The sequence below is a fragment of the Lepidochelys olivacea genome, assembly GCF_965140295.1.
Source record: "Lepidochelys olivacea isolate rLepOli2 genome assembly, chromosome: 2".
In the NCBI taxonomy this organism is placed as follows: domain Eukaryota; kingdom Metazoa; phylum Chordata; order Testudines; family Cheloniidae; genus Lepidochelys; species Lepidochelys olivacea.
Window position 1 is genome coordinate 112,324,191 of NC_140412.1, and position 25,152 is coordinate 112,349,342.

Here is a 25,152-nt window from a genome sequence, read left to right on the forward strand (position 1 = left end):
CAATGACCTCTCCGAACTTGCCGGACAACAACCTGGTTCTATGAATCCACCACATTCAAGAAGAACTAAGGGAGCACCTCGAGGACACTAGGAAGGACTTCAAATAGTATGCAGACTGCCATGACAGGAGCGGTCTTCTCAATAGAGAAACTCTTTGCTGAATGGAGGTACTGAGCCCTTGGCACTGACCGAATCCCTAAGCCCTCTCTGTGGCACTAGTTCCTGCCCCATTCCCCTTCCTTAACCTTCTGATCCCATCCTCCTCCACTGGCTATAGGGAGCAAACTCTCGGTCCTTTTCCTCACCCTGGCACAGTCCACCCCCAGCATGTCCGAGCCGAGCTCCTCGCTGACAATGGGAATGTCCTCCCCTCATTCCCTGGGAGGGAGGAAACTGTTATCCCTATTTTACAGGCAGGGAATGAAGGTGATGAAGTGACCCCCTCCGAGGCCACACTTACAAACATGAGGTAGCTCCAGTAACGTAGCCAGGGTGGGAGCGGGGGGAGCGGTTGCTCCCCCTCTGAGCACAAGTGGCGCCTTTTTAATTTAAAGGCGCCTTTTTAAATTTTTACCCACCCGGTGGCGCTCCGGGTCTTCGACAGCAGGGGCCTTCATGCGCTCCGGGTCCTCCGCGGCATTTTGGCAGCGGGGGCCTTCAGCGGGGGCCTTCGGTGAGTACAAGCGGGTGGCACTTTTATGTCCGCTGCCCCTGTTCGCTCCACCTAGCTACACCACTGGGTAGATCTGGGAACTGGATTGTGTTCCACTCTAGTGCCTTCTTCATAGGGGCAGGTTCACTTCCTGCCCTTCATTTTCCCTTCCCCTCTGGGATCTTCTTCTATGGGGTCTCCAAACAGGAAATGAACAGGAGCTTCCTCCCCTCTCTGTCTTCCAGGCTAAGGGATCTGTCCCTGCCTCCTACATCAATCAATGTAGCTTGCAGCTGGCCCAGCTTGGGGACCAATGACCTCATCCTGTCAAACCAAGAAGAGCCGGCTCTCAGTGATGCTTAGGTAGAAAACCCTACTCCCCTCATGGAGGTAGGAACCACTCACTCATCTGGGTAATTGCAGCTCTTGGGACAAAGATCAGGTTCCTGTTACATAGCCTGGCTTACAGCATCCCTTATCCCTGGATCCCAGCCCTGGGACTCAGACGTTGTTCTCATTGTGCTATGTTGATTTTATTCCTAGGAAAAGCATCTCCGAAGGAGGTATATAAGGATCCTGGACTCTATTGCCTGCAAGAAGCTGCAGTCACCTTCACAGGTAGAGGTCACTGTCATTCATACAATTTCAGCACTGCCCTTTCTGCTCTCCAGCTCTGCTCCCTCCAGCAGGACAGAGACACCCCTTAACTCCCAGAGTCCTGATTTCCTGCTATTCCTGAGGCTGAGGGCTTGTATTGACCGCACTCCCACCATCAGATACTTTTCCTATGGGAATCTCACTAGAGCAGAGAAGCAATCTCCTCTTCTCTTAGAACCAGTCTGCTCAGTAAATCCATCCACACTGGCCTCATCTTAGCTGCTTTATCCAAGATGAGGAGTATCTTTTGAAAACCCTTACTGTGGGGTTGAGCAGGGGAGACTGGAGCTCCAGCAGATTCCCCTGAAGAACACCACCCTGTCTTTCTGTGGTCAGGGCAGGACTCACCGTCCGTCATGAAGGTTAAGACCGGATGGGAGTTGATGGATTGACCTTGATATGTCATGTCCTTGGGTGGATGAGGGACCTACATCACAGAGGTGGACAGCAGCAGATGTTCCACACATGGCCAGGAATGGGCTAAACAACCTACAATGATAGGTAAGTAAAACCATGGCCACATATAGACACCACGGGCATTGGTGGGGATTGAACCAGGGCCCTTCAGCACAAGCCCCTCTCACTCAAGCTAAAGGGGTCACTCTAGGAGTGTAGAAGAGCTACAGGGTCTGTCTGATGGAATGAATAGAAAGGGGAGCCTGAGCTGATATTGCTGGGCCCTTCCCGGTAGCAGGGGATGCTGTGGGACAAAGTGACAGTAAGATGGGAGTGGGATGGGAGGAGGGGATGACTGAGGTGGAGATGTTGGCACAGGGAGGTGTTTGCACAGGGGGCTTTGGAGGTGCGAAGGAGAAGTCTGAACTGGACATGGAAAAAGGGCAGCCAGAGCCAGACTTGGGGAAGTGGGAAAGACAGCACCAGGAGAGGAAGATCATGTCAGCAGCTGCAGTTTGGATGGCTGGGAGAGGGAAACTGGGGAAGTCACCAGAACATGATCTGGAGTCTTGTCAGTAGGAAGAACCTGGATACACATCAAAGAAATCAGCCCCGTTTTAACAGAGGGACGGACAGAGATGGAGCAGTGGAGAGTTCCCCTAGAAAGGAGGCTGATTATGACTCTGTTCTGGTTCTAAGTCCTGTGCTTGGACCACACTCCAGTGCAACAGTCCGTAAATTAATGTCCCACCTGAACAACAACCAGCCAGTGCTTCAGCATCCTGGCCTGGAGAAGAAAACTGACAATCTTGCAGGAGATTCCTCAGGTCAGTGTGAACCAAGGCTGGTGGCCTGTTGGAGAGTCTGTCTGACACATTTGGGAAGCAGCCTCTTAGAAATGGCTGCTCCACGTAAGGGCATGGGGATTGCAAAACCCCTCCAATGCACAGAGCTCTGACTAACAAGACTTGTATTCTGTCACTAGAGTACTGATGGCAGAGACCAGCCTGCTTCCCCTGTGGTCTGGGCCACGGTGTTCTGCACAGAGGAACTGATTCTTTCTCTGCAGGCTGCAGGGATCTGAAATTGTTTGCAGCCCCTGCTGTTGCTGTACCCTGGAGAAGGTGTATTTGTCTGGCACTGTATTTGAGGTACCAGGGCTAGATACTGCTGACCTTATTCGCTGTTGTGACAGCAGTCAATGGCAGTTCCTCTGGAATCTTATGGATCCCACACAGTCTCTCAAAGGTGGACAGGGACTTTTCTATGCAGCCAGTCTCTTGATAAATTGGGCAGGCTTTCTCCTGCTCCCTGCTGTTAAGAAGGGATGTACTCAGATTCTGAAAGTGCTGCTTCAGTACTTTGAGCTGCAATGCATGAGTTCTCTCCTCAGTTGCGCTGCTCTATGCATTTTTTGTTAGGCTTCCTCCTCCATTTCACTGTTGGCTTTGACTGCTGCCATACATTCCATGCATCGTTGCTGGGCACTTGCCTCAGTTTCCCTGATCTGCAACTCCACCATCATTATTATATCATGTTCATGTTCTTTCTGGGCTTCCAGGTGTTGTAGCCTGGCCAGTTTCCCTGAAATGTTCAGGGATGCAGGACCCTTGGATGCCTGGTCATAGCTCATGAGCAAAGTTCTCGGTTCCTGATCTGAGGCTTTCCTCTTAAATGATAATTCCCTTTGCGAGCACAAATGCTCAAGGTCTTTTGTCCCAAGACCCTCATAGGACTGTAATTCACTCATTGTGACTAATCTTTAACCCTTAAACGCTCTCAGTATCAAATTAAAACTTTTGAAAAGCATTGGGTTTTAAGATCTTTAAAACCAATTGACCTGTTGCATGCGAATCCTGCCAAGACTATGCCAATTGCTACACAGTCTGCAGTGGCTCATGACTGTGAATGCCTACCTCAGGGCAGACACCCCCAACTGGGTGGTATGTTCAACTGGTGGTATGTTCTATAATTAGATTTCACCAAGCCAGTAACAAAAGTGAACTCCTGGTTTACTATAATAGTCTTACTGTGGAGTCACCGACAGCCCCTTAGATTCTCCAAGCTATCTTGCCAGACAAACTGGGCTTAATGATAAATGGTCACTTGCACCAAAAATCATACCACATTTGGGTTGCTTCCAGTCCCAAGAGACAAGTCTCTTTCCCCCAGATTAATTGGCACCCTAGATTTTACACCAAAGACAATGCCTGTAGCCAATCCTGCAATAAACCATCTAAAGGTTTATTAACTAGGAAAAAGGACTAAGAGTTATTTATAGGTCAAAGCAAGCAAACATATACACACAAATGAGTTACCATCTAAATCCTAAAAGTGAGAGAGTTGTAGTGATCTGTCAGTTCAAAGTGTCTTTCAAGGCAGACACAGGAGGCTGTCCCTGGGGATCTCTGACTGCAGTTTAGAGTCTCTGGCCCTTCAGAGTTCAAACAGCCAAAAAGATGGAAAATTTTCCTATGGCTTTGTTTTATTTCCTTCATTCAGCTTCCAAGCCTACAGGACAAGATTCCTGATGTTTCTTGATGGCCCATCTGATTTTGATAGTCCATCTGGATGGGTGGGGAGCATTTCATAGAGTCTAAATGCTAAATATATTCTTATAAGACTAATACCTATTTTGAGCAAAACTAACATACAGGTGACCCGATCTGGTCTCCTGCTATGAGTTTATCAGTTCCTAGCTAATGGCTGCAGCCTGGGCAAGAGCTGGTATCTGATCTGAGAGTGTCACAGAGCATATTAATCTTACTTATTTTGTCTGTATCCCAAGTTATAAGGTAATATTTAAGTGTTTGGTAATGATAAAATTAGTTGCTCTGAAACTGTAAACCGAGTCAGGAGAGAAGCATTATTAAGTGTGAAATGCTAGTTTACCACAAGATATGTCATCTCTCTCCAGAAAAAGAAGGCTCATAGACACCAGACAAGCCATTGTGGAACATGGACCAAAGACATTGATTGCTTCCCCCCCACCCCCACCATACCCATGAAGAGAAATCCAATGCAGTCATCCCATGAGCTTGAACTCTGGGAGGATGGGAATAGAAATCTTGTCAAGAAGAAATTGTTATCTCTATGCTGCGTGAACACTGAGGGACAAAGATTTCTAAGCATAAGGAAGAGTTCCCCGGCTGTTTAGCCTGGGTCAGCCCTAAACAGCATATAGAGCTTCCACATTACAGCAGCTTCTATTTTTTTTTTGGGACCTAAGGCTGTAGCTGATTTGTGAGTGTATGTTTACCTGCTTTAACCTGTAAACAACGCTCTTATTTCCCCCCTAGTTAATACATCTTTTGTTCATTTATTATTGGATTGACTACAAGTGTTGTCTTTGGTGACAGATCTAGGGTGCACTTGACCTGGGGTAAGTGACGGGGAGTAACCTGAATATTTTGATTTTTTGGTATAAGGGACCATCTATCACAAAGGCAAGCTTGCCTGGGTGGCAAGATAGATCAGAGTACAAAAGGGGACTGTCTGTGACTCCATGTTAAGGCTGTTGTAGTGCGTAAGGAGTTCACACTTGACACTTGGCTGGCGAAATCTAAGTATAGAATTCACAACCAGTTTGGGGTTTGTGCCCTGATTCTTCACAGTCTGCCCTGAGCTTGGTACTCCTGCTCATGCGCCATTCTAGATAGCTTGACAGTTATTGAGAGAGTGTTGTGTTGACATGACATTGTGATTGACATCTGCCCAGAATCTCCAAGACACCTGGCAATGGCTGGGGAATAGCAAATTCATAATAGATATACATATTCTTGGCAAGATCTTCACAGTATGATCCTCTCTCTCCTTCCTTACATCCTTTAATGAGTAGGAAATGGTCAATGTAGACAGGATTAAATCATCATCACTGGGCATCAGCATTAGAATTCCTTTGAGATGAATGGAACTATTCATCTTCCCAGAGCTATTGTTTCAGGCTTTCTGCCAAGTCAGGAGGATAGGACACCATTAGTTGCTCTCTGTTCACATTCTGAAGGTAGGTTTTGGTGTTTGTTTGCTCACTTTTTGTTTTTTTGTTTGTAACCATAAAGACTAGAGACTTACCTTTTTGGTTTTTACTGAAAGCTGAGCTTTTGGAGAATGAGATGGCAGCTCAGAGAAGGTGAGAACATGTTGTACCCCTGCATTCTTTCTTCCCCAGGCTCAATCCCTAGTTTGTTCTGGTCAAGCTGGCCTTGAGAGAGGCTCATCCCAAACTCTTGACATGAATCTTCTTTCCATGACAAATAAAATTCAACTGTAAAAACAAGGCGAGTTGGGACAGGCCCCTCTCAGTTGCCAAATGGATTCTGTTTATACTCCCTGGGCCTTTTTCTGTCAGCTCACATCTGTCACTTGTACTTCTGTGTACAGCACTGTGTGTACTCTGAGCTGTGCACTTTGCTGTATTTTATTAATGAGAAAAATTGCTGAGGGCACAGGATGTTTTCCTTTCTGATGGACAATAACATATGTCAGAATTTTGGTCCAGTTTCATGTATGATTTTGTGTTACCTTGGTGACCCAGGGCAAAGGCAGCATAAAATGATCTGTGATCAAAAGACGAAATATTCTCCCAGAAGGTTCAACATCTTTATCCAATAGACCACATCTAATTCAGTTCTAACTGACATATTACATTATTTGGCTCTGTTTCAATAGTGTTTTTTGTTTCAATAGTTAATACACTATTAAAAATGACAGGACGTATTGTTCCAGTGGTTGCAGGAAACAGCTTTCAAGTGAACAGCACAACTGGTCTGGGGACCAGACCTGCCTGTCTTGTTCAAGTTGCACAGAACTCTTTTTGTTTTACAGGCAAAGACCAGCCTTTACCCGACAATGAGGAAGTAACAAACAAGAAGATACGCATTAGGCATGGAGTTCTCTCACATTTTCAAGGTATGAACCATATCTTAATAGAGAGATTGCCTTCCATTCACAGTCACACAACATCCATGTGACAATTACAGAAGTGGCTTACATGGAAAAGTAGTTTTTTGATGTATGCAGGTGTATTTATCTGTCAGCATGATATGGTTTCCCCCCCCTTTTTGAAAAATATCAATCAGCTGTTCTTCTTTTGATCTTCATTTAATCTCCTTCTCCCATCCATCCTTTCCCCCGTCTCCTCTGCACATATTTCAATGTCCAGTCCTCCTCTCACGCTGAGCGTGCTCCTCGGTCACAAAGTCTATTAGGCACACTGATTTCAAAGGTTGTTTGAAACTTTCATTACACAATCTAATTCAATGTACCCTATGGAAGTTGGTTTATCAGGAGTTTACTGTAAGCACACGATGTACAAACTTTATTTTCGAGCTGTGTCTTTGTTATAAATATGTTATATGCTGATTTATAGGAAGATCAAAACAATACAATGCAACTATATTTTATACTGAATCTGTCATGCAGGGCATATCCCAAAATGCCTCTTGGAGCTACATAGTGCAAGACAGTATTGGGTATACATTACAGAACGCAGTGATGTAAAGACATTCTATGGTGAATGAATTAAAGTATTCAAGCATAAGGCCAATAACAGATGGAAGATGGAAATTAAGAGTTATAAGCCGGGAAGAAAATATATATTTTCAACTGAGATTTGAAAAGAGATGGAGAATTGATGAGGTGGAAAGATGGAGACAGTCTGTTCCACATGGCAGGAACTTAAGATGAGAAGGTGCTTGCACTATTAGTGGCAAGAAATAACAAGGAGGCTCGTGCTAGACCACAGAGGGAGGGAACAGAAAGAGGAGAGGAATCAGACCCATATGGAATGCTAGAGACAGTCCATGGAGAATGGTTTGTAAAGCCAGGAGGACGAGAGAACAGCTCTGAGTTGGATCCTGAATTGCATGGCAAGCTAATGGAGCATTCTGAGGATAGAAAGTCTGCAATACTTTGCAGTTACTGGAGTCTGGAGAGCTGAGCTTAGGGAGGTTATTGAGAAAGGACCCGCAATAGTTAAGCAGAGAGGAGATTAAGATGTGGATGAATATTTCAGCAGAGGTGGTGCTAAAGAAATGGCATGCACAGGTGATGTTGCAGGAGTGGTGATACACAGGTTTTTCGAATTTGGGATTAGATCCTGTCCTCTACTTTACTACTGCACAACAGGAGGAAAAAGAGCATAGAGAAACTTGTGCCCCACCCCCTTGCAAACAGCAAGACAGGATCTCTCCCTATTGCTAAGAGAACATTAGGTGGGGAGACTGGCTACTATACTGGCCTGTTCAGTGTGGCCCTAAGATGGAATTGTCTGCTGGCTCAGAAACTATATCCAGGCCTCCAGCTAGCTAGCACCTAGGTTGTAGACAGCAACATTTGCTTGCCAGTGGCACATAATCCTCCTTTTCAGATAGCCAAGTTCTCCCTACCATGTGTCCCTCTGGAGCCACACTCTGGAATCCTTTCCTGCTCAGTACAATTGCTTAGGAGGTAATGCAAGTGCCAGCATCTTTGCTATCCCTTGCAGCACTAGCCAGGCTAGAATTTGGACTAGTAGAAGTATGAGTTCAGGGTCAAGGATAATGCTAAATTTCTAGACAGTGAAGGCAAATGGGTGAGCTGAGTTTCACAGAGAGGTCAAGAATATATTGTTTGAAGATGCTTCTCTTGTAACTGATGTAGTCTGTATGGAACTTCAGAGTAATGGACAAATATATGAAGTGAGCTAAGCTGAGTAATTTCCTTTTAAATAATGCCTAAGGAAATACACACAATAGTATTTTTTTAAAATAGTTTTGATGAAAGTTAAAAAAAAAAAAGCATTGTTTTTATACAGTCAGAAAAATATCTTTAACAGAGCCGTGTAGAATGCAGGCACTTAAATGGGAGTATATTGTTTGTGAATGATAATACAGTATCTTTGAATAGGATATTGGAATATAATGTGTAGGATTTTACTCTTTTAGCCAAGTGAATGTTCTGTGTGTTTGCATTGCACCTAGCACAATCAGGTCATGGCCTATGACTGGCACTACAATCATACAAATAATAAATAAGAATAATAGTGTAAAAAGGAGCAACTGGTGAACATTGAGTGAACCATGATGAGAGGTGGATAGAAGTGTAATGGAATAAGGGAGATCTAGCACTACTGATTGTCCCTTAGTTACTAATAAAAGAAAAGTGGATTTTTAAAATGTGGATCTTGCTCTTGGCATCAGCTTATGTAAATAGCTGTTGTGGGAAAATTTAAGCTTGACATAAATTCAGCCATTGTGTGTGTCCAGCCATTGCTAGCTGAAAACCAAATACCACATAGCTAGAAATAATTCGTTAGGACTCTGAGAGGCAAGGCCGTATAGCTGCGTGATTGCAGTTTTACTAATCAGAATGGGAGGATGGGACAGAAAGGTAATGTGCCATAAAAATGGAAGGGAGTGTGGAGATAGGTGACCTTGGTTTAACTGTCCCTGACATATATGCTTTATTGTTGTTATGACTAGAAATACTAGAAATGCTTTGCTGATAAGGAATAATGAGCAATTTACTGAAACTAGGAGAACTGTTGTCCCACGAGGGCAATGATCCCCAAACTTTTTCCATCATGCCCCCCCTTACCCAAAATGGAACCTGTCTGCCCACACCCATGGGAACTGGCTTGGGAGTGGGGCTGTGGTCGGGGGCTGGGAACCGGGCTGGGAGCTTGGGGCCACTGGGGCTGAAGGCTAGGCCAGAGCAGAGCTGGGGGCAGAGCAGGGGTGGGGAGGATTAGGGCCCAACTGTTTGGGGACCACTGCACTACAGGATACTACAAGTGACTTCTAGTGAGTCACATGAGTTACCTGCTTTATTTAAGTTAGCTATAAAAGATGAGGTAAAAGAATACACTTTGGAACAGTCGGAGGGAACTTTTCTTCAGGCAAGGAGCTGACACCTAAACTCCCCAGAAGCTGGATGGAAGGAGGGTCCCCAGAAGCTTGGCTGTTGATCAGTCAAAACCATCTCAGACTTGGGTAACTATAGTTTGGGGTGCTCTGAATCTATTGCTATAGCACATATGTGTGTGTGCTTGTGACCTAATAAAAAGTAGTTTTAGGTAAAAGCAGTCTGGTTTGTATCAATCATTTATTAGATGGAGGAGCTGTGTCCCCATTAATTTATTCCTGATGCCCCCTGGAAAAAAACCCGTTAAGTTATCACTGCTTTGGGCTCTGAAACCCCTGGGTAACATAGCCACTGATTCATTGTGTAATGAGTGTCCAGGTGAGCACAAGTGGCATTTTTTTTCACAATTTGGCCTTTATCTCACTGTGTTCTCTTGCCTATGAATTTGTATCTGGTGTACAGTAATCCAGGGTAAATTACAGCAGGGTCAGATTTGGACAAGGTTAATTGCTGAGTCACTGAATTTTTCTAAACCTGAGTTAAGTTCTGAAGCTGAGCTGGGGCTAACAAGCTCTTCTGGACTCAGCCAGCACTAACCAGGTACAGCTGTAAGGCTTGCTCTCCCTGGAGTGGGGATGGAGGTGGGGAGCTTAATAAGGGAAAGCCTGCCATAGGAAGGGGTGATAAACAGGAAGAAGACTGCTGTACCTCAGGGTATATCTACACTTAAAACGCTACAGTGGCACAGCTGCGCTGCATTCGAGTTTCAATGTAGACACTTCCTACGCGGATGGGAGGGATTCTCCTGTTGGTGTAGGTTATCCACCTCCCTGAGAGGTGGTAACTAGGTCGATGGAATTCTTTTCTCAACCTAGTGCTGTCTATGCTGGGGGTTAGGTCATTTTACCTACGCTGCCCAGGGGTGTGGATTTTTCAGGCTCCTGAGCAATGTAGTTAAGCCAACTTTTCTAGTGTAGACCAGGCCACAGAGCCTGCTGACTGCAGAGGCATATCAGCAAAGAGGGAGGCAGTCGCAGACCTCACCCCCCTGAGATTGTGCAGAGCAGGTATAAAGTAGAGTGACCCAAGAGGAGGGGCTGGAGGCAGACCCTAATCCTGATTAGAGACACTGTACCTGCTGACAGGCCAAGCCCCAAAGGGGCGACCCAAAAGACTGCCTAAGAGACAGACCACCTTTGCCTTTCTTTACTTTTACTCTGATTTCTGCCCCCACCCCTAGGGAAAGAGAGAAAGAGAAGACTTTTATTTTTTGCTTGTTTGTTTGGAGAGTCCCTTGTGTGCTACAAACATAAGGCTGGAACTAGGGGTGCTGGGGGTGGTGCTGCACCCCCTGGCTGGACATGGTTGCCATTATATACAGGATTTACAGTTTGATTCAGTGGATCTCAGCACCCCCACTATAAAAATTGTTCCATCACGCCTGGCTACAGATGGGGGAAGGACCTTGTAAACAACTCAAATTGTAGTTTGGTTGGAGCTCAGGGGAGCCCCCAATCCCCTACAATCATATTTCAGTCAGTGGTGATTTCATTTCTTCCAAAACAAAAGATCAGGACAGCAAAAGTTTACAGCTCATGTGTGTTGTCAGCATGGCCTATGCTTAAAACATAGGTTGACAAAGCTACGGTGCTCAGGGGTGCGAAAAATCCAGCGTAGATTAATCGAGATCAACGTAACAATGCTTCCATTGGTATAGCTACCATCGCTCAGGAAGATGGAGTTCCAACAGCGATGGTAAAACTGCTTCGGTAGCTGTAGGGTGTCTCTACACAATGAGATTACAACGGCATAGCTATGGGGCTGTAGCACCCGTAGTGTAGACATGGTCAGTGACCCTCATACTGGGTATGAGCAGCCAAGAGGGAGTGAGATGGGGAACTTACCACCGTCAGGATCTTGCTTGTAACTTCACAACTCCAAGCAGCAATAAGAAATGCAAATCAAATGTATTCCATTCATCCTCTCTCACTCAGGTGCCTCTTTTTGCCTTGAAAGAGCACCCAATTCACCCAACTGCTTTCACTTTCCTGCAAGGCAACAGCATTCTTTTGTCTAGGTTTGCATAGTAAATTTTAATGCATTCATGCTCTTACCGGCTGGCTCCTATATCCGCAGGCCCTGGTTAGCTAGGCAATCAGTCTTCTTCATTTACTTCCTTTTCTTAGAAGAAATGGCTTGCAGATTGGCAGGTGAGTAATTGTGGCCTCTATCAACCTGGCACATTGTTAAGCTAGTGGCTAACAAATAGAACTGTAAAGCTATCATCCTACCCATTGTGAACCTCTCAGTGAAAGTGGTTTGCATGACAGCTTATACTCCTCAGTGATTATCCTATTCATGGGAAGATATTCAGATAATATCAATCATCTTCAAAGGGAACAATTTACTTTTAAAATGTGTCAGTGCCTTTGGGGGGAAAAACTTTTCTCCATTGATATTAGCAAACAGCATTTCTATATGCTCAGAATGTTTTTTCTGCCAAAAGGCAAATAGATTGAAGAGACCGTGTATGTAACTTCTTAAAATGGCCTTTAATTGTCAATCTTTCTTTTGTTGAACTCAGTGGTAATTACTTTTGGGGGGAAAATCTTGAACTTAATGAAACAGTGATAGGATTGCTCAGGTTTCAGAGTAGCAGCTGTGTTAGTCTGAATCCACAAAAAGAACAGGAGTACTTGTGGCACCTTAGAGATTAACAAATTTATTTGAGCATAAGCTTTCGTGAGCTACAGCTCACTTCATTGTTTTTTCATGAAGTTGATAGATTTCTACTCCATACGGCTAAATTCAGTGCCTTGCATAATGACAGGTTTCAGAGTAGCAGCCATGTTAGTCTGTATCCTCAAAAAGAACAGGAGTGCTTATGGCACCTTAGAGACTAACAAATTTATTTGAGCATAAGCTTTTGTGAGCTACAGCGCAGGTTACTGTGCATCTTTCTGGGTCACAGAGATGCTTTTTTTAAAGCCCATGAATACTAGCATTATTTAGATCCACTATTCAACACAGAATGATGTCTTGATAGCTATAATTTTAGTCTTTTTTGTCCGGATTAATTTTATATTTTTTACTCAGAATATATTAATCCATGGAATGATAGAAGACCCTATTCAATCCTAAATCTATCCATCTGCTAGGGAAGAATTGTTCCTTACAATATGTTCTCACCTTCTTTTATCCAGTCTCTTTTAAAATGTCCCAAAATATTAGGTTTCCCCACTCACCTTTGGAGACTATTCCACAGACTAAAGCTCTGATCCTGAAAACACTTAGCACATCCTTGATTTTTATGCACACATGTCGACCCATTGAAATCAACAAAACTACTCACATGTATAAAGCTAAGTATGTCTCCCTGACCTTGGAGATCTTAGAATCTAATGGCCCAATCCTGCAAGATGTTGAGCATCTCCTGAGAGATGCTCAGAACCCTGAGGAATTTTCTGGGATCTGAGGGTATGGACAGAGTTTGGGAAATGGGATGTGATCAAAAGTGAGTGAATGAACAGTGTAGTGTGGGGTATATCACAGTAGTTCCATGATCATCTTCTATTCTGTTGGGGGTGTTTTAGTCATTAAAGGCTTGATCAAACATTCACTGAAGTCAATGAGTGTTGGACTGAATTCTAATTAGTTAACACTCTTAAAAGGGGCATTTGTATGGCATTTCGAAGAAGTATGCTTCTCGGGAAGGATGGAAGCGGGAGAAGGCTGGGAAACAGTGCACTGGGTCAGCAAAGAGGATCCAGGACTAGTATTTACATATAGGAAGGCCTGTAGGCCCTAGGGATTCATATGTGAAAAGTCGAGACGAGAGTGAGAAAGAGAGACACAAAAAAGACTTAGTCATGTAGTTTGAGCTGAGTCCAAGGGTTGAATTATGTTGCGCAGTGCTGAGCACTCTGTGGATTCTCATCAAATAATAAGCCATTGTTTGGATGAGATCTGGCTGTATATATTTATATATGTATCTTAACTATTGTCTAATTTTTATCTTGTGCTTTAAGCTGTCATTAGAATGGGACGGAATCTGCTGTGTGAATAAGAAATGTGATTGTGATTTCATACAGGCTGCCTCTCTGCAGCAGAAAAAAGAAAAAATGAGCTTGAATTTTAATAACTATTTGAAGGCTTTCTTTAAGTGGACAGAGTCCCCTGCTAAGCAAATCACATTGTGATTGCATTCCCAGAAACCTGAAAGATGATCATGGAGCCAAAGAAAACCTACACGGGGAAAAAAATAATCACTGGTATTATCAGAACTCCAGCTGCCAGGATCAATTCAGGAGACTTACCTTGAGAAGCAGAGAAAGCTGCAGGAGGGAAAGATCAGATTTGTAAAATGTAAAGGTTTTGAGGAGCGAATACAAAGTATGTATACTGTAGTAGGGCTACTTGCCAATGTAGGGCCAACTTATGTTTAGTCCTGACCAGATACACAGGGGATTCCAGGAAGCCTTCCCCCTCTCAAACCCCTGCACAGGAACCGAGCACAGTCTGGCTGTGGAATGCAGGTACCATGCTGTGTTAGTGCCGCCAAAGGCATCGGCCGCCCTGAAGGAAGTGGAGAGAGCTGAGTCGTGGGGGGTCCGTGCTCCCCAGGTCCTGCATCTATTAGCTGGTTGGGGGCAAAGTTATGGTGAGGGGGCTCAGCTATTTAAAGTGTGGTTCAGCTACTACTGCAGCCTATGCTCTCCTGGAGCCCCAGGAGGTAGCATTGCCACTTGCCAGGTGTCCAGTTTTCAACTGAACACCCGGTCAAAAAGGGACCCTCTGCAGCCCTCCCCAGCCTGGTGAAAATGAGCAAGTGAGTGAGGGTGGGGAGAACGAGCGACAGAGGGAGGGGGGAAGGTGGAGTGAGTGGGGTAGGGCCTCGGACATTTTTGGCGGGGCAAGGGTGTTCGGTTTTGTTCAGTCAGAAAGTTGGCATTCCTGCCAGGAGGAATTGTGAGTAGCTCTCACTGCAGGAACTTCCCTCCCTCAGTGAAGAGCTGTGCCTTGAAAGCTCAGTCTAGCCTTGTTGTTCTCACAAAGGCACAGCTCTGCACTGTGTGTGTCTGATGGGCAGGATGGGACAGGAGAGGCCAGGAAGTGAGTTGACTTAGCCAGAATTCCACCTGAGGCTCTCAGGGAGCACACATTGGATTCCATACAGTTTCTGAAGGAAAGAGGATGGGGGCAGAGATGGGCCCTGTTACACTTACCTTTACACTTACAAAGTCATAACAATAATAGAGATAGTAATGAAATCATTCTGGGTCAGGGCTTAATGTGCATGTATGTTTCAGATGCATGCTAGTGATCTTATTAGAGCTTTAAAAGCCTGTAAAAGACTTTACCTCAGCAAGTTCCATGCTCATTTAAACCCCTGGTTTATCATTATAAAGTGTATTAACTTTCCCATGTTTAATGCTTATTTCTGTCCTGAGAGAGAGCAACAAACAATACATCACAAATGGGTTCCCTGGGAAATATGGATAAGTGGAAGCAGGACACCATTTACACTTGCAGCTGATTGTTTTAAAAAAGCTGTTCTGAAGTTCAAAAGGTGAAAGGCCATATTTGGTAATCTTCTGCCTTTTATCATAGGGTTTTTTTTTCTTTATTCTGAACAAAATGGAATTACTGAGATCTTTTGACCATCATTAGGCAGTTTCACCCTCTAGAAGAGTCAAATAGGAAAGTAAAAGGCAGCAATACTTACCCAGAATCATCTTTGTTTACTAGTTCCTTGGAATAGCTTCAAGAATGCTAGCCCAGTGCAGGCATCTAATGAATGCTGCCTACTGTATATACCGTATAGGTGATTCACCCATCTATGACACTGAATCACATTGCTGTAACAAAATGTTTCTTCCTGCTTTTTAAGAAATGGGCTAATGGCAATAGTTAGTGGCAAGACAGGCAGTTGCTGTGCACTGTTCTTTCCCCACAGATACTTTTCCCACAAAACACATGGTATTCCAGACTTGGGCATCTCCTGATCATATGCTAACCATATTCCATTTTGGAATAATAAATATTGATTTTTCTGATGTTGACAAATGCCTACAGAGGACTGGAATTAATGTTAATTTCTGCAATCTAATCCAGATTTGAACCCAAGGGAAAAGCTAGTGTATGTACAGTGCTACAGTACCTAGCCTTTTTCACTAAATTATTCTCAGATAAACTTTTTCAATTAGCTTTGACTTAATTCAGTCCTTAACTATTCATATTTGGGTGCCTAGAGTACAGGATCCATATAAAAGTGGTGTGGTTTTTCAGGCTGTTGAGCAGTTGCATGTCCCTTTGGCCTAATGAGCACACCCTCTATGACAATAACACAGCACAGCTTCTCTATAAATCTAGTCCCAGCATCCATGGAATTTGCTTGTTACAGAAATGTGTCATGGCAGGGGGCAGGGAAAGGTTGTAATGAAATGTAGTATATCTAGGACTCTGAGCCAGGGTGGTGTGTGCTATACTAAAATTGCCTTGCAGGAGGTACAGCAATTCTGTGCAGAGAATTGGAGCAATTTCTGGGTTAAAAGTTTTACTTTACAGCACTTTCTCCATGTGAAATTAAGCTCTTAACAAAAAAAAAGGCAGGCATGCTGTAAAGTTAACACTTATGACTGATGCATGATTAATGATCCCCTAAAGGCACTGAGAGAGAAAATTACCTCCTTCCTTCATTTAAGGACATTATTAGAAGACTCAGTGAGTTCAAAGCTCATGAAAGAATGTTAAGAGACTGAATCAGGCTTTAAAAAAAAATCAAGATAAATTATTTGCTCAGCATTTCAAGGGCAAGTTTCCTTTAATGTACTGGCAGAAGAAAACTTCTCCACACACTGTTACACACTATTCATTTTTTTACTCTATCTTATCAATTATGATTTACTTGCCTATGTAACGTTCTCACTGTGTACCAAATGGGCCATAATTTTGAATAGATGGGAACTAAATCTGCATTTTAGTATTATATCTTGGGACCTTAAGTGTGAGAACCACCATGTCCTGCTGACACTTGCAAAGATAACACAACATGCTGGAAAAATATTGTGTAAGGTAAGCACTGTTTGCAATATCAATATCTTCTCCCCCCTCCCCCAGCAGTTCACAGAATAATAGAATCCACATCAGATAGTGACTTAAATGTTTTGCAGAGAGAGGGAGAAAAGGAAAATAACTTTAAATGCGGCTAATTATATTTCCTTTGTCTTACCTTTGTAGGGCTTAACAGCGGCTTTGCCATGAGTCCTCGGTATGGGACAGGATCGTGTTTCACTGCTTCAGAAGCAGATCAGGAAACCAAAGAGTCTTAATCTGCCTCTGGATCCCTACGCTCTGTGAGGTACATTGCCTATGCTGACACTATCCCTGGCACTGCATACGTCCCTTGAGTTGTGTGGAGTGGGGCAGAGGGTCTGTTCAGTCTCCACCCCTTCCTGCCCACATGTGTGCAGTAGATGTAGCACCCCCATCCCCCTGTCCACAAAACTATCCAAGAGATAGGGTAGCCAGGTTTGGTTGTCATTTTACAGTATAATTGTCAGCCTGGCTTGATTTTTGCAAAACCAACTGGTTCAGAACAGTGTCATATTTTATCAGAACATTTAAAGTTTGGGGCATTAAGACAAATGATCCCAACTATTCTGCATCTCTGCCTCAGATCAAAAGCTCAGAACCTTTAGAATGAAACATTGTAAAGTCCCAAGAGATCTATTCTCATCTCAGTTGCAGTAATTTACAAGTTTAACTTCCATCAGCATTAACAGGAGCTATGAGCACAAAACCCCACATGCTGAGATGACAAACAATATGCCCTTTTATCTGCGGTTGGCCACAATGGACTTCCAGCATGTCTCTGCCACACCATAGTGACTTGACTTTTGTAAAGATAAATCTGTGAGCTACTTTGAAGAGTTAGAGTAACACATTTGCACTCGCTGCCCGAGTTTCCCATTTAATTGCGTTTAAAAAAAAAATTTCTACCAGCAAAATAGCATTAGTAATTTATGTTCCATTAAATCCCTCCAAAAAAACTCTTAGGCTCTGTCTTCACTGCTTAAAAAAAAAAAAAAAAAAAAAACCTGAGTTCTTTACCATGGAATAACTAACAAGCATTAGCTATTCTGCTGTAAAACCTCAAAGTAAGTTGGGCGAGATCAATCATGGGCAGGACAGTGAGAGTGCTGACCTTGCCTAGCTACTTCATGGTAGAAACTGCTAGTGCTATTTAGAATTCAGCAGCAAGGTAATTAACATGTGAAAATTATCTATGTACAACCCCCCGCCCCTTTGTGACAATGAAGACAAAAATGTAGTGATTCATTAATGCTCCCAGGTAGGGTGACCAGATGTCCTGATTTTACAGGGACAGTCCCAATACTTGGGGCTTTGTCTTATGTAGGCACCTATTATCCCCCACCCTCTATCCTGATTTTTCACGCTCGCTATCTGGTCACCTACTCCCAGGTTACATTTAAAGCCATTTTAAGAAAGAAGTGTCATACTTCACAAGGAAAACTGTCACATGGTAGCTTGTGACCCACCTCCCAAGGTACAGTGTAAACTATGATGGTATGAATCATGCATCTGAGGCTGACACTGAAGTAAGATTAAAAAAAAACATGTATTAGAAGTTAGTTGAGGGAAATGGCTGGTTCAGGGGATTGACAGTGCAACAGTGAGATATAGAACCATACAGCTTTAACTTTTCAGTCTGTGGTTAAAACAGCTCCATAGCTGCTGCAGAGAGATGCTTCACATTAGAGGCCTTGCCTACACCAAAGGTTTGTATACATTTACCAATTTACCAAAAGAGCTATTCTGGAATCATTATTCAGCTTGCTCTACTTTGGAGCCAGACAAATACTTATTTGTGAGTGTGCATTTTGAGAAGTTGATCAAGAATACTTGACCTTGAAGGGAAAGGGTGAGTGAAGGAGTGAGATTTTTCTTGACTTCACATTGTAATAATATTTTCAATACCTCACAACCCCCTGATTGCCTTTTGTGGCCACCCAGTCGAGAAACACTGAGCTAAATTGCTCCTATTTTAAAAATAAGCGAGGCTTACAGACACAGACATGGGATTTTGAGCCGTAATGCACAATGATAATTCCCTATTCCACCTGTCCTTAAGACTTCAGATGAGGATACCTTTTCCCATTAGTTTTTGAAATGTGCACACACCGTTTGTGAGGGCCTCCTTTTTGTGTGCAGAAACATAGCCTTTGGCACCTGGGAACTGTTAATGTTTTCCATACACTTTCAGTCTGATTGACTTATTTTAGATTTAGGGAAATAGCAAATCAAGAGAGAACAAAATTTAAAGTGCATGAGAGAGCACAGTAGATGTCTCCTCTGTAACCATGCTGCAGCAACTCTCCTTCACAAAATAGCAGCTGCCTCAAAGTTACCTCTGCAATAGGCAGGAAGACTCCTCTCTGTTTAAAAGTGTAGCACACAGCGGAATGACCGTATCTACCTTCAGTCACATAGCTCCCTTCACCATGCAGAAGGGACGCACTTGTAGATGGAGGGACCCACTTATAATTTAGCTCAAAGTGTTTAATGTGTATCGCTAGAGTGATTGCCTTATCACCACTAAAAGCTATATCAGATCCCATCTTTGTTTCATTACAAACAGAGCCTCTTGTAGGATGACCAGATGTCCCAATTTTATAGGGACAGTCCCGATATTCTGGACTTTGTCTGAAATAGGCGCCTATTACCTCCCCTCGCCTGTCCTGATTTTTCCCACTTCCTATCTGGTCACCCTAGCTTCTTGTTTATATAAAAAGTAATCATTAGTTTATTTAAATGTTGTTAGTGATGGACTTCATAGGGTTATTTTTTAGAGTTGTACACATACTCCATGCAGAGTCTGTGAAAGGGCTAAGCCCTCTCTCTCTCTCTCTCTCTCTCCTCTGTGGGTATTAAGGCTGTCAGAGCAGCTGAGAATAGCCATGTTTTTGGCCATGTTCCTGGTGAAAGATGTGAGGGTAGACTGGCGTAGAGCCATTCTGGCAGCTCCCCTTATGGCAGGAGTATTCACTAGAGGCCATTACTGCTGCCTTTGTGCTACAACAATGGTGTAAAAAGTCTGGGGCAGAATGGAGAATCAGAGCCAGTGGGGAGGGGCGTGGGGTGAGGGGAGAGAGGCAGGTCCACATTGAAGATGAGAAGGTGTTCTTTTTTTCACAAGGAGATCATATGAATAACATTCAGTTCAGCAAGTATTACCCACCCTTTTCCCTAGTATATCTGTGGTCCGATTGATTCATATAAAAGAACTATTTGACATAATTCTTTGGGTTAAATTATAGGAAAGATGCACAGAGGTGGATTAGAGGTTTGCGGGGCCCTGGGCCAGAGCAAGTGGGGGCCCCTCTCCACCCCTTCTGCCTGCAGTCTCCCCCTCGCGCCCCCCGCCCCCAGTGTTCCTGCTGGGGAAATGGGGTCGGGGCACGGTTGCTTGCCCCACTCCATCCAACCTATGCTCCTGCAAGGGAGTGGGGCAATCCTCTGTGCCCCGACCCCACTCCCCAGCAGGAGTGCCAGGCAGGTGGAGCAGGTCGGGCTGCGGGAGCACTCCTTTTTCCGGGGCCCCTCAATTGGCCAGGGTCCCTGGGCATGAGCCCCATTGGCCAGTTGCTAATCCGCCACTGAAGATGCAAAGTGTATGACTGGCATGAGAAAAAGGCCCATACAGTATCAGATTCTTAGTTCCCAGTGTTGTTTAATGTATTACCATTAGCTATATATAATGGGGAATGCTTGGCACAAAAAATTAACACATTAGCCTTTCACCCCAGAGACCTGCTAGATTCAAGACCCGAGCCACTTGTAAGTGAGAAGAGTTTGGTGGCTTCATCTTATTCTCCTCTTGACATTTGTCCACCTTACAAAATAGCTACACAATTTTACCTGCCTGACTGGTAAAGAGGGTCAGAGGACAGATTATGGGGTATTGGCCGGGCAGCGTGGACAGCATCTGTGCATGGTATGCCTGGCTCTAGTCAGTTCTGTTAGTCCCTCAATTTCCTGAGTGCTAAATTCAGATCCTTAGCTGGCATAAATCAGTGTAGCTCAATTGAAGTTAATGGTGCCTGTCAGGGTTCCTTCCCCACTCTGGACGCTAGGGTACAGATGTGGGGACCTGCATGAAAAACCTCCTAAGCTTATCTTTACCAGCTTAGGTCAATACTTCCCCAAGGTACAAAATATTCCACCCTTTGTCCTTGGATTGGCCGCTACCACCACCAAACAAATACTGGTTACTGGGGAAGAGCTGTTTGGAAATGTCTTTCCCCCCAAAATACTTCCCAAAACCTTGCACCCCACTTCCTGGACAAGGTTTGGTAAAAAGCCTCACCAATTTGCCTAGGTGACTACAGACCCAGACCCTTGGATCTTAAGAACAATGAACAATCCTCCCAACACTTGCACACACACCCCTTTCCTGGGGAATGTTGAATAAAAAGCCTCACCAATTTGCATAGGTGACCACAGACCCAAACCCTTGGATCTGAGAACAATGAAAAAGCATTCAGTTTTCTTACAAGAAGACTTTTAATAGAGATAGAAGTAAATAGAAGTAAAGAAATCCCCCCTGTAACATCAGGATGGTAGATACCTTACAGGGTAATTAGATTCAAAACATAGAGAACCCCTCTAGGCAAAACCTTAAGTTATAAAAAGATACACAGACAGAAATAGTTATTCTATTCAGCACAATTCTTTTCTCAGCCATTTAAAGAAATCATAATCTAACGCATACCTAGCTAGATTACTTAATAAAAGTTCTAAGACTCCATTCCTGGTCTATCCCCGGCAAAGCAGCCTATAGACAGACAGACCAGACCCCTTGGTTCTCTCCCTCCTCCCAGCTTTTGAAAGTATCTTGTCTCCTCATTGGTCATTTTGGTCAGGTGCCAGTGAGGTTACTTTTAGCTTCTTAACCCTTTACAGATGAGAGGATTTTTTTCTCTGGCCAGGAGGGATTTTAAAGGGGTTTACCCTTCCCTTTATATTTATGACAGTGCCAATTTGCACCAGCTGAGGATTTGGCCCTTTGATTTTAAGATGTAATAGCATTAACATCATCATCTATTACTTAGATGTTCATTTAATTGTGCCAAAAGAACAATATTCCTCTAAGGACTAACCATTTTGAAAGCATGTTCTCAGAGACGGAGAGGCACCTCTTCCCATCTGCTAGGAGGAAAATAAGCTAAATTGTGTAAATTTGCATCCCTTATTAGAGGTACTGTTTTTCATAATCGTGCTCTAACTATTATATTATATAAAGAACAAATTACATTAATCTGGCAGGGCACTGTACTGCATTGACTCTCATTCAGGGCTTTACAAAGACTGCACACAATTATGTGTGTTGTAGATGGTACTTAAATATTAACAGTCTACAAAATCCATTTGGAAGTATTTTAAAGATGAGCCTTTGAGATGTTCTTTTTCAAGCTTTTGACAGCAAAAGGAAGCCAAAATGTGGAGATGTGGAGATGGGACTCTTGACACAAATAGGGCCCAATACCTCCACAGCACTGAGTATGGTAAAGTCTACAGAAATGCAATGCAAGGAGCTCCTGCAGGAGCAGGCCTTCAGAACTAGATTAAATTTTTAAAATCACAAACATGAGCATTTTAATTTGCAGGATAGCAGTAAGTATTCAGACATTCCTAAACCAGGGATGTGCAGTATCTCTGCTTTTCGTTTATAACCTGTCAATGGTGTTTATGCACATGGAGGATTGTTACAGGGAAAAGGAAGGTTGTGGGTTGTTTTTTCTCCCAGCTTTGATATTTGCATGATTGTCAGAGCTGAGTGGATCCTAGATCTCCTCTAAAGCAGAATTAGGAGCATGTTTTTCTTACAATAATGCTCCCTTGTTTTTTTGTTTTGTTTTTCGCTTCTGAGGTTCTGATTCACTGACTCCACACAGAAAACATTTGAAACTGCTGCTGAGCTAGCCCTAGTTGTAGCTATTCATTATATACCGGTATGCCTGTAGATTTGTTTTGGAAGGAAAGAGGGAGAACTGAAGCACATACTATCTCTTGCATGTAGTGCATAATCATAAATTAACCTAGGGGAAATATCATCCAAGGTCTAACATTAACATACTTCAGTGCCTAGGATTAAAACAACTAGCCTGAGAAGAAATTAAAATGATCAACTTAAAATGAGAAATACCATTACCTAAAGCTAAAAGAGATGGGGGGGGGGTGTTTCATTCTCCTCTTGTGTACCAGTGTAAATCACGAATAACTTTATGGGAGTTACTGGTATAAATTGTAATGGAGGGGAGAATCAGGCCCATACTATTCAATACTGTCCTGAGTAGCCAATGAGAATTTTGTCAAAGACATCATGGGAGCAGGATTGGGCCCACACTATGGATTAAATTTTCCAAGGTTGTGTGCCACTAAATTGGGGGAAGGGGGGAATCAGTCCTACACTTCAGACGATGGAGGAGCTGCAAAGCTTCTCTGCATAGCCTACACCAGCCCAGTGGCTGAAGTTACCTCTGAGCTATTACCCACCTCCTACACCATGAAGGAGAATATGTATAACTGTGGATTCTCCAGCTCATCCCAGTATCCTCTTTGGCCTGTCCTTGCCAGACACCCCTTCCATCCTCTCCCACTGCTATGCAGGGAGCTTGTGTACAGCAGGGCCATACATCCATGCCATACAGATAGTACGTGTTGCCTATGTGCGCCTCCCCACCGATTGTTCCTCTTTTGCAAAGTCCTGTTTCCCTCTGGGCCTGTTGGGGGAAGTGGGTGGATTTGCCCCTTAGAATTAGACCACAGCTTTGGTCTGCACAGCAGTGTACAGGGCATGCCAGTCTAGTTCTGGACACATTCTACTTTCATCTGTGAGGAAGGCAGTCTTTTTCAGTATCCTTTGTTTGTTCTAAAATGCCCAAACATCTGTGATTAGATGAAACATAGTCCCATGAAACATCTTCCTCTGAACAATGGCATTTGGCTACTTCAGACTTTAATTATTCTAGACTGACAAACACAACAGGAGGATTCCGGAGGCTACTCAGTGGAATTAACAATGAGCTCTATGAATTCATAAAAGAAACAACCAGGCTGATAAGAGCTGGGGTATTAATCAGTTTAAATGGCATTTAGCACATGATCCTTTAACTGAAATGATGCATTGTGGCATAACATATTCCATTCCTGACTTTCCGTTAACTTTCATATGACCTATTTCTTTACTTCCTGAGAGGTTCATCTCTCTGAGAACCTCACAGGACAAAATAATATTTTCTTTATCTCTCTGCAAAACTGATATTTGAATCAGGTGACTCACTTCGTGTTAAAAGCAATATGCTAAAGGTGTTAATACCGCTTCATTCCCCCCCCCCATCCCATTTCTCTTAAATTTTCTTCTATTTTTCTGTCTTCCTTTCTCAGCCCTCCTTCTTTTGAAGCCTTGCATCTCTCACAAGGGAGGAAAAGCTGTGCAGTTGTCATTCTTCACAGTGCTTCCCTGTTTGGCTGATTAGAATAGGAGAGTTAACTTGCACTTTTTAATTTGGAGAAACAATAGAAAGCAAGTAACACATATAACACAGTTTTTGGTAGGTCTTAAAAAGGATACAATACCTTAAAAAATGTTTAGCATACTCCAGTCATTATAACCAACAGCTGTCAGGACCACGAAAATAAAAGTATCTTGCCTTTGTCCTTGATTCCTATTTTAAATCCAGTGGGATTACAATTTGCTGTCTTTAAGTAAATATTTTTAGATTAATTTCACAATGCTTTTGCTAGTCTAATCATCCTTAAGTGAATGGGAACTCTGCCTGAGAAACCCTACAGGAAGTTCCTGTTGAAACATCTCACCTGGTTCCTACAGTTTCCGGTTAACAATGAGTGGTCACCATGTGCCGTCAGTTTTAAAGCGGAACTCCCAGAGTCCTGCATAAAAAATAATGATAGCCATAGGATTTGGAGCAGACTAATGGATTTTTCTGCTGCTTCCTGGGGCTATTGGTATCCCTCCGAAATCAGTAGAGATCAGTAGAAACCAGTGTAGACCAGCTTGAAGCGGTCTAATGGAGGATGTATATTTCCACTAGGAAAGGCCTGGAAAGCTGGGCCTACCCTACAGCTCTTCAAGGCAAGAACATATTCAAGGCAAGGACCTGGTTGTTTTGTTATGTAACACAATGTGTACATCTATGACTATTGTAATTAACAATAATTTAGTACATTGATATGTTCGTCTGTATTTCTTAAAGAAAAGAAGCCAGTCTGGCTCTTTTATTTGCCACATAGATTATGCACTGTTGCCATCAATGAGGCAGTGACTCTGAGATTAGAGTTTGCAGATACCTTTTTGATTAATTTACTGAGTCTGCAGTAGAGTCCGAAAGCTAATATGATAGGTCCTACATAAAAACTGTCATTTAAAAAAATGAGGGGTTTTTTCCCCCCTCAGAATAGTATTTAAAGTGACAGGACATTTCCCAACAGTTTACCTCAGTTTTAAGGTAGGCCATGTTCAAATGTGAAAGTGTTTCTTTGAAAAGAAACAAACATTTGTT

The 25,152-nt window shown here is 43.3% G+C and overlaps 1 long non-coding RNA gene across 1 annotated transcript in view; it reads left to right on the forward strand.

Moving 5' to 3' along the window:
- Window positions 1-649: 649 nt before the first annotated feature.
- The window catches only part of LOC311516146, a 55,250-nt gene continuing 30,747 nt past the window's right edge, over window positions 650-25,152 (forward strand). Inside the window, exons 1-5 of the long non-coding RNA XR_014710348.1 lie at window positions 650-1,042; window positions 1,196-1,270; window positions 1,646-1,810; window positions 6,530-6,613; window positions 16,787-16,907. This is a non-coding gene — a long non-coding RNA (uncharacterized lncRNA). The remainder of the gene's footprint in view (window positions 1,043-1,195; window positions 1,271-1,645; window positions 1,811-6,529; window positions 6,614-16,786; window positions 16,908-25,152) is intronic.